The sequence below is a fragment of the Grammomys surdaster genome, unplaced genomic scaffold, assembly GCF_004785775.1.
Source record: "Grammomys surdaster isolate TR1022 unplaced genomic scaffold, NIH_TR_1.0 164, whole genome shotgun sequence".
NCBI lineage: Eukaryota > Metazoa > Chordata > Mammalia > Rodentia > Muridae > Grammomys > Grammomys surdaster.
The window spans coordinates 187,959-197,590 of NW_021604612.1; the positions used below are offsets into that span (position 1 = coordinate 187,959).

General features: G+C 53.5%; 1 long non-coding RNA gene across 1 annotated transcript; it reads right to left on the bottom strand.

Annotated features, from left to right (window-relative positions):
- Positions 1–8,155: 8,155 nt before the first annotated feature.
- Positions 8,156–8,990, bottom strand: LOC114619569. The gene is made up of 3 exons (XR_003711193.1): positions 8,969–8,990; positions 8,647–8,741; positions 8,156–8,293 (listed from the first exon to the last, which is right to left on the bottom strand). It is a non-coding gene; the product is annotated as an uncharacterized LOC114619569 (long non-coding RNA).
- Positions 8,991–9,632: the final 642 nt, after the last annotated feature.

A 9,632-nucleotide genomic window follows, 5' to 3' on the forward strand; every position in this document is an offset into this window, starting at 1 on the left:
TGTGTGTGTGTGTGTGTGTGTGTGTGTGTGTGTGTGTGTGTGTGTATCTGTGAGAAGGTAGTCGGTTGAGTCCTGGGCATACGGCAGTGCTGGGTGGGAAGAGGACCTGGGACCCAAACATCCATCCTAGTTTCATTCTGTTGCTCTGACATAAAACATCCAGACAGGGGAGGGAGAACCTTGAAAACAACAATAAAAACAAAAACAAACAAACACTTGAGGTAGAAAAGCGTTGTTCCTCCTAGGGTTAAACCAAGTCCCTCATTGCTGGGAAGGAGGAGCAGGTCACATGACCCACAGCCAACGCATGCTCTACTCTTAATTCAGGCTCCAAACACAGGGAGCAGAGCCTTGAGGCTGGTCCTTCTTCCCACAGACAGCTCTCCCAGACTTGCCCACAGCCTGATCTAGACACACCCTTCCCAGGTGACTGCACTGTGACTCCTTGACAAGCCTTTAAATAGAGACCCAGAGTGAGGGATACCGCCTGACTAGACCTGAGAGCTGTGGCAGCACTGGGTGTGTCTGTAGGGGCTCTCACCTGAGGGACCCATTATTCACCGGACTCCTGGTATAAACTCATGGTGTGAACTGGACTCGTGGTGTGAACCAGGCTTGTGGTATGAACTGGACTTGTGGTGTGAACTGGGCTCATGGCACGAAACTGGAGTTTGTGGTGTAAGCTCATGGTGTGAACCAGAGTCACTCACTGCGTGAACTGGACTCACGGCACAAACCGGACTGGTGGTGTGAACTGGACTTGTGGTTTGAAACGGGACTCATGGTGTGAACCCATGGTGCGAATTGGACTCGTGGTATGAAACTGAACTCATGGTATAAACCCACGGTATGAATGGGACTCACAGTGCAAATCAGACTTGTGGTGTGAACTGGACTTGTGTTTATGAACTGACCTCTTGGTATGAACTGGGCTTGTGGTGTGAACACCACCATCAGACTTGCCCACTTGCCATCAGACTTGCACAGTGAGCACTTTCACCTGCTGAGCCATCTTCCCCAAATGTTTTAATAAAATAAAAAGTTCTTCTTCGGCTCTGCTGTCTAGGCTCACCACCAACTCGGCTCACCCCATGACGGAAGTCCCACTGATCGCTCCTCCCCCAAGACAACCCTCCCCCTCATAAACCACTCACTCTCCAGTGTGCGCTGGTTTTAATATCAAAATGGCATCTTATACAGAGGCAGCTACAAGCATGAAAATCAGAAGACCCCGTAACTGTGGCTGGACCCGTGGAAAGATCTACATCTTTTGATCTACCTCAGGTTTTCGGGGCCCACACCCAGTCTCCCCCAGCAAGAACAACATGGAACAGACATATTTGCTGAGATGGTTATAAAACAACAGGTCCCTAGACAGATTCCAGAGTGGCTGCACCAGAGCTCCCAACTTGAGCACCTCCAGGCTGTCCTCATTGCCACCACCCCACCCTCGGGGAGGAGCCACGGTGGCTCTGCCCCTCCCTCCAAGCAGGCTATGACCTCTTCAGACATGAGGCCAGTCCTGCACCCACAGGGTCCTGCTCAAAACAAACCTAAAGTTCAATGGAATTAAGGGGTGTATGCGGCCCAAATGCAGGCGATTAGAACGAGCCTCGGGGGCTCAGTTTTCTAGACTTATAGTCTCTCTTTTCTCTACCATCTCTCTCTCATGCCATGTGTGCACATTCACACAAACACACACACACACACCATCACCTCCATCACTGCCAACACCACCTACCTCCAGATCTTCTGGAGGAGGCGTACACCATCGGGGCCCGTGTTAAGTTTTAAGTTCCTCGATGTCCCCTCTGTCCCTTGCTTCCCTGGGGATCTCCCACGATCCCCCAAGTGAGGATGGAGCACTATGAACCCTGCTCCTCTCCAGACGGACTGAAGTGTCTTCCAAGCTACCAGAAGTTCTGGTGCTTTCTGTTACGTGGCTAGCACACATCAAAAGCTCCTCCCTGTCCCACCTGGGCTGATGCCAGCAAGGCAGCCTGAGATCTCCAGCCCTGTCATCCTCTCTCTCAGACCATATGACGCTAGCTAGGCTGGCTGGCAGGCAGACCCCAGAGATCTGTCGCTAATGTCTATTGCTGGGATTACAATTGCAGACTATGTCTGGCATCCCAAGGGATGAAGACCATGTTTACAGCCAACAAGGCTTGGGGCTTGCCATATCCTGAGCTTCTCACTTGATATGCTTCTCCAGGAGTCTCCCAGACCCTTGTTTGGATCCTCTCTAATCCTAAATCGAGTGTGGCTTGTATCCAGCCATGCCCTCCCTGCCTAAGGGACCACTAAGGACCAGCTACCGTCCCAAATTGGGACCCTGCCACGCCTTCCTTGAGAAGGCTTCTGTTGAGTCTCAGCAGCAGGAGCAGAGCCCCGTGCAGCCTTTCTCTGGGCATTGTTGATGAAATGAAGCAGATTGCCCATGAGGGGGCAGCAGAGAGTAAGTACAAGCTGTATCTGGAGAAAGGTAAACCCACGTTCCTACAGGGTGTCTTCCTACAGGGTGTGGCTACGGCCCCTCCTTAGGCTCCCTGGAATATCTACAGTCAGTCCTAAGGCCCGTGGGAAAGCAGCTCTCAGAGCACCCACTGACCGGGCAGCCTGTTTCCGAGCCTCCAGCATTCTAGTCTCTGACCTCCAGACCACTCAGCGAAACAAGCTCTCTTCTCTTGCCCACTTCAACCAGGTGTCACCCCAGTCCCCAGCTCCACAAGGGTCCCCTGGCCTCATGGCTTTCTGTCCCTGCTCCCAGAGGACTCTTCCAAACTCCCTGCCAGCCACATTCCCTGCCCTCAGCACACCTACCCTGTGTAAAAGAGCTACCTTAGAAGATTTAGAGGGAAAGACCAAGCTATTTTACTCTAGGGTGTAAGCGATGGAGAATGTACAGCCCTTCTGGATATTTCTATCTGGAGCTTGATACCGTCATAGGGCCAAAACTCTGCAAGTCTCCTAAACAAGGACTCCAGGCAGACCACGACCTTGTGTTCAATGAGTCCATAGTAACAAATTGGGCCCACCAGACAGGTGTCTTAGGCTCCCATATGAGCTAAGAACTGCGTATAGGATTGCTTGCAAGAACTGACACTGTAGTTTATAGGAGCTAACGGCCACCACAGATTGTGAAGCTACCGATAGTGAGAGTGGCCACACCCATAGAAGGTTGGCTGGACATCTGGCCCCCACCAAGATGCTCAGTAGGCAGTATCCTTTCTTCTGGGCTGAGCCACACCCCAGCCGGGTTACCACTTTGATTGACATTTGGAAGCTCCGACCCAGACCGATCACATGTCTACTACTCTCACTAGCTATATCCTCTCCCCCACCCCCATAGCAACCAAGCTCAGAACCTCCGCCCGTCCCTCGCCAGCCACGCCGCCATCCAAGCCGTTAGTGGTTAACAGGGAGAGGAGCGTGAGACCTGTTAGTCAGAGAGAAATCCACAGCCATTCATTTCTGCCGGAAGGAACGACCAGAAAGGCAAACGTTAGTCCAGAGGAAAGGGTGGTTCAAAGGAGCCGGCCAAAGCCAGGCCAGGAGCCTGGAGCCCTCCCCAATGGGCGGGGCTGGCTGCTAGCGGTCAGCCCCTGGGGCAGCCAGGAAGAGGCAGGGATTAGCTGGGGGAGAGCTTGAGTTAGTGCAAAGGAGCCAGAGGTTAGCCCAGAGAGGCCATGAGCCTACTGGAGGTGAGGCATGAAATCACCCCCAGGTGTGGCCCTGGCTTAGCAGCTGGCGGGCTCTGGGGGAGGCTGGCTGGGGCAGAGGCATGTATATAAACTGGACAAGGAGCTGGGGTGACTTCCCATCAGCCTGTGGGTCTCTAGGATTCACTTCCGGGCACCCATTTACCCCTCCCGTATGCCCTAAGGGCCTGTAGAGGCGCTTCCCCAACTGTGTGTCAGGGCAACCGGCAACCGGCAGCCTGTCCTCTCTAAGTGTGGAGAGAGTGTTTCTAAACACTTCCTGATGGGGGGAAAAATCCTCACACCTACTTCCTGTGTGAAAATGGTCCCAAATAGACTTCCAGTTTGAGATTTCCACCCCTCTCAGTGGGAAAGGCCTGGCTAGCTTACCGCCTATATGGAGAACCTTCTTACTGGTCATTGGCCATCTCTTCTCAGGCTGAGAGAAAGGCCCTCTTACAGACTTCCCGATTCCCTCTCTTCAGATGTCACATGGCAAATGCCTGCCTGACTCTGCTTCGTGGTTGTTGGGTTTTTTTTGTTTTTTTTGTTTTTTTTTTTTTTTTTTTTTTTTTTTTTGGTTTTGTTTTTTCAGGGAAATGCCTCCTCACCTGCTTCCTGCTTAGGAAACTCACTTATAGCCTCCAGGTAGGACTCCAGGTTCAGACACACACCTTTGAGATCCTGTACAAGATAGCCAGCCCCTGATATCCCTATCCCTTTCTCCTGGCCCTAAATCACAGAGGCCCCAGCTAGGTAGGGCCCAGAGTTGCCAATTCTAGAGCCCCAGGCAACACACTGGCTCCCACAAGGTCCCCTGGTCCCATCCACTCCTGGTGGCAACCAGACTTATGCACAGAGGAGAGAGGTCATGCTCGGAGCCCAGCATCCCATGTCCACAGGACAGCCTCCTCCTCCTCTTCCTCTGGGCATCACTAATACGGCTGTCCCCTGCCTCAGACCTGGCCTGGACAGCCTGGGGACATCTGCTTGCCAAAAGGAGGGACCAGCCCCCAGGAGGCCCAGAGCTCGGCAGGGCTGGGTTAGTAAGAAGAGAAACTAGTTAGTAGGGCCAGGTTAGTAGGTCAGTAGGTCAGAGCACAGCACCAGCAGACACACACGGGAGCCACTAGAGAGAAGAAGGCAGCGGGGGGGGCTGTTAGTTAAGGGGCGGTGGGATGCGCATGGGGTGCCCCGGGGTTAGACAATTAGTAATCAATAGAGCTGCCTATGGGAGAGAAAGCCGGCAAGAGGGGAGAAAGGGAAGAGACGTTAAGGATTCAAAGCACATGTCTGCCCCAGGTAGAAGGGTCTGTGTGCAGAACACCCGAGATCAGAGAATGGACGTACCACCGAGTCCCCTGCAGCCCGCCCTCAGCATGTCTTTTTCCATTTTGAAGTCCCTGCCATGTGGCAACACCTCTGTCACCTCACCACAGGCACCAAGGGAAGTAGAAGGGTCCTGTTCCACCAGCAGCAAGTGGCAGAGTTGGTGAGTCTCTTAGCACGCCCTGTCCTGTAGGATGGGTCTGCACATAGATCCCAGCCCCCAGGAAGGGCCTTCCTGGGCCTTGTCTGTTCGGCGTCCCAGCCTCTGGGAAGGCCCCTGGCCTGTAGAGTTAGTAGGGTTTGTCTGCTGCAGGGTTAGTAGGACATGCTCGGGCCAGGTTAGTGGATTAGTCAGTTGACAGAAGGCCAGGCATCTCGCCGCGTGCCACAGCATCCTGGCCGAGCCCTGGGTTGGTTAGTAGGTTAATCACACCATGCAGCCTTTCCCCTTTCCCCCCACTCCAGCCCCAACCTACCACAGGCCTCCTATCCCCACCAGCCTGGGCATGGGGCCTGACCAAGGCAGGGGGTCTGCCTCTATACCCCATCAGCACCCACCACAGGAATCAAGCCTGACCTCCATGACCCATGCTGGAAGCCCAGAGCTTCCGTTTCTAGGCTGTGGGGCTCGGAGCCCCACAAACACTTCAGATGTGCTAAAAAATGTACCCAGATTGTCCTCAGTGCAAACCCCCTGCCTGGTTGTGGCCAGCCCCTTCTCGGAAGGATCTTCTCACATACTTGTGCGTGCCCGCGTATGCACGCACATGCTCACACATGCACACAGGCACACACACAAACACACACACACACACACACACAAAACCAGCATCTTTCCACAAAACAACTAACCCACCCAGTCCCCAGAACTGCTTCACTTGAACATCTCTTCCACCATCAACTCCTGGGCTTCTGGCTGCTCCCACAACTGTCCTACTGTGCCCTCCTCAAGGAACTGGCCTGAGTCCTAAAGCAAAGCTTGGACTCCCCCAAGCCCCACCCCTTCAGCTTCTCTTTCCTTCCAGGCAACATCAGGACTCCTGAGCGTGCCTTAATTATTTTCCCTATCACTCTCGGCACTTCTAAAGCCCAACCTGTGTCTCCCAATGTTCTAGATGTTTGGGAAGAAAATAATTCTGTAGCCAGCAAAGACAAGAAACGTTTCATCCCTCAGTCCCACCTCGAGAGTATGAGGTGCTTGCTACCATTTCAAGGCTCTGAAAAGTCCTGCGCTGTCTTAGACCTATTTAAATTTTGCTTTAATTTCTTCCCAAAAGCTAAGCCACACCTTTCTCATCCTCCAAAGCCCTGGCAGGGTCAGCCTCACTAGGAAGCCTCTCCCTAGTGCCAGACCTGGGGGGGGTCTCTCTCCCTCTCTGGCCTCTCTGCCTGCCATTGCCTAATTCTTCCTGGACACATCTTCTCTCCACTGACTAGCTAACTATGAAACTGTAAACACCTGAGGTACAGCTGGACAGCACCCGTATTTCCCAAGATGGCTCACGGAAAAGAACCATGAAAGGATCCATGTTTTAGTAGGAAACAAAATTCCTTTCCTTCTGGAAAATATGGCAAGCTACAAGAGGGACCAAAGGTGGCCGCTGTCCCAGACTGGTCAGCGAGGCAGACCGGAGTAGCCCAGCCAGAAATGCTTCTGCCTCAGACATTACTCAACCGGGATGAGCCCTCACCTAAACTCCCTAAACTCCCACTGAACTGCACTGTGCATCGCGTCTACTGAGAACCCAGCACTGAGCCAGACACAGGGCACTCTGAGAGCTGCCTGGGCCATCAGGAGACCATATGGCCCATGTGACATGGAAATCAAAGTGACTTGTAGAGGGTGCCCTGAGACCTGAGCTGGCTCTGTACTGGCTGCAGCCACCATGTATGTCTCCAAGACACCTGGCACAGCGCCGGCAACCCTGTACCCATCTTATATTCTCTGTTCCTCCCTACGTGAGGAACTCTGAAGGGAAGACTGGCTGCTCATGTTTGTGAGATTACTACCCTGTCAGAGTCCTCCCAAGAGGCACAGGCTGAATCCCCAGCCCCTATGTGAAGGCACATAGAAGACCATCGGGGGATACACCTAAGCTCAGATGATGTTTTAAGTCGGGGTCCTGAAACAGCAAGACCATCATCCTTATGGACAAATCCCTGAAACCTCACTCACCCTGGACACAGAGAAAGGCCCCATGAAGACATAAGCTACCGCTGGCACTTTGGTCTTGCTTTGCCAGCCTCAAGCCCTGTAGTGTGAGTCTCTGGGGCTGAGCACCACAGCCCAGGGTGAAGAATAAATATGCAACTGCCTCACCGCCATCCCGGACAAGGGCTTCCTGTTTCTAGACTGTTCCAAGGAAAACCACACACTGCTCTATTGCTGACTGTAGAACCATCTCCTCCAGGAGGGCCTGTGACAAGAATGGACAGGAGGTTATACTGGGCCCTGCGCCCTGAGGAGGGAGTATGTGCCAGCCTCTGTCCCTCCACAGCTATGCAACATGAATTGGGTGCTGAGTGAGTACTCCCATGTCCTTTGTAACCACAGACTGTGTGCAGCCCATTCTCCAGTGACTGGAGAAAGCTGGGGCTGGGGCTCTGCCTGTGAACCTCCCTATTGGATCTCCTCATCTTAGAGCCCCCCTCCTTCTCTTTCCAAGGTCCCTTCTCATGCTGCATAGCACACAGGCTAGCCAGGCTCCTCCCAGGCCAGGACTGGCTGGCTGTCCTCTTTCCCACAACCAGCAGGGAGCTAAGCCTCACCCAGGAAGCACCCAAACAGACTCATCACTCAAGCAGCAAACAGACAGAAAAAAAGGAAAAGGAAAAGAAAAAAAAAAAGAGAAAATCAGACAAAGACATTGGGCTCCTCCCCAGCAGCTCCTCTGTGCCCATAGAGTCCCTACCCTACCCACAGGTCCTTTGAGACACCACCCTGTGGCCAGAAGGGGGCCTAGCTCCACCCTGTCTCCAGAGACTGGAGGATTCCAGTCCACATGGGATGAGGAGGGGCCTCCGATACCCATGGACTCTAAACTGCAGCCTCCTCCCAACCCCTGGAGCTGTCCATCAAAGGCAGGGTGAATTCTATGTAGTATATCTTCCAGGAATGGCTTTTCTTCAGGGGGCTCCGTCTCAGGTACTGGGAAGGACAGGGTCTTCAGGGAGACATGTTGTTCCCCAGTTCCAGGAGGTCAGAATCCAGGGGATCCCCAGGGCTCCAAGGTAGATCAGGGTCTGTAGATGTGCAGAACTGTCTGAGGGAGGCACAAGGAAAGAAGGTGAGGGTACCCCAGATACCCTTAGTCTACAACCTATGCTCCCAGCATATGAACATACACACGGGGAGAGGAGGCAGAGCTGGGGACACAAATCTTCCAGAATAAACATAGACAGGAAATGGTAAAGGAACCAACAGGTGGGGTTCACTGAAAGGATCAGCAGAAAGCTAATGGCAGGTGACCCAGAGTGACCCCAGGAGGCCAGGGTCTGAGAAGGGGTGGAGTAGACTCAGGAGGAGACCTCCAGAGTTCCCAACAGCTTCATCTGAGACCCTATGTACTCTGCACCTCACACACAGACATAGCACCCCACAGGACAGAGAGCTCACCCGCTTGCTGAGCTGTGTGGATGTGTTATCATACTTGAAGATCTCCGAGGATGGGACCGTCTCTCTGTCGTTCACACCTGCACACTCAGCATCACCTTAAAGGTCAGGTTCATATCTGTGTGAGATGATGATCCCCCCCACCCAGAGCCTCCACTGGGAGGGGGTTCGGATTGTTCTCACCCTCCCCTACTGAGACCATGCACAGCAAACCTTCTGCTTCTAGCTCCCAGGCCTCCTCAGAGGCAGGACTCTGGTCACGGGATGGAATATAAAACAGAGGACAACCCACCCTCCTAAAAGGAAGCATGCGTCTCACCCTTACCTGACATCATTACATCATTGACATCATGGAAGGCCTAGCTCCGCCCCCACACAGACATCACAGGATGACTCTGGAAGACAGAAGAGCCAACCCACCCCCAGCCCCCGCTCCAGGAGATGACCATGCCCAAGCCCTCCCTTGGCTCAGGAGCCATCTGCCTCCTCCTTCTCTGTCGCCTAGAGCATTGTGGGTACTTGTGTGATCCAAGAAAATGGGGACAACGGAGGGAGGTGCTGGACAGAGGGGGAATCTGGAACTCTGAGCTTAGTACTACAGTGGCTGCTGGAAGCTTGCACCTCTCTCTGACCCCTGCCCTGTCACACAAGGGTACTTGGTGGCCATTCAAATCGTGGCTGGAAAATGAAAGCAGCCCTCTGCCCACCTTAGTCCCCTCCTTTCCTGTGACAGAACAGGTGGCCAGAGGATGGTACAGAGTTCATGAGGACCACTGTGATTCACCAGGATGAAAGGAGAAGGGAGTGCCCTGAATCCCACCCCAGGGCTCAGGTTTGCTCTTTCCTGACAGTCAGGCTACATTTGTCCTCCAAACCCCGAGCCAGGGAAAGTGAGATATCTCACAACTGCTCTTAGAGCCTCCTGTCACAGAATCCTGGAGCTGATGGAGGAGGAACATGTCCCTCGGGAACCCCAAAGAGGTCCCCAC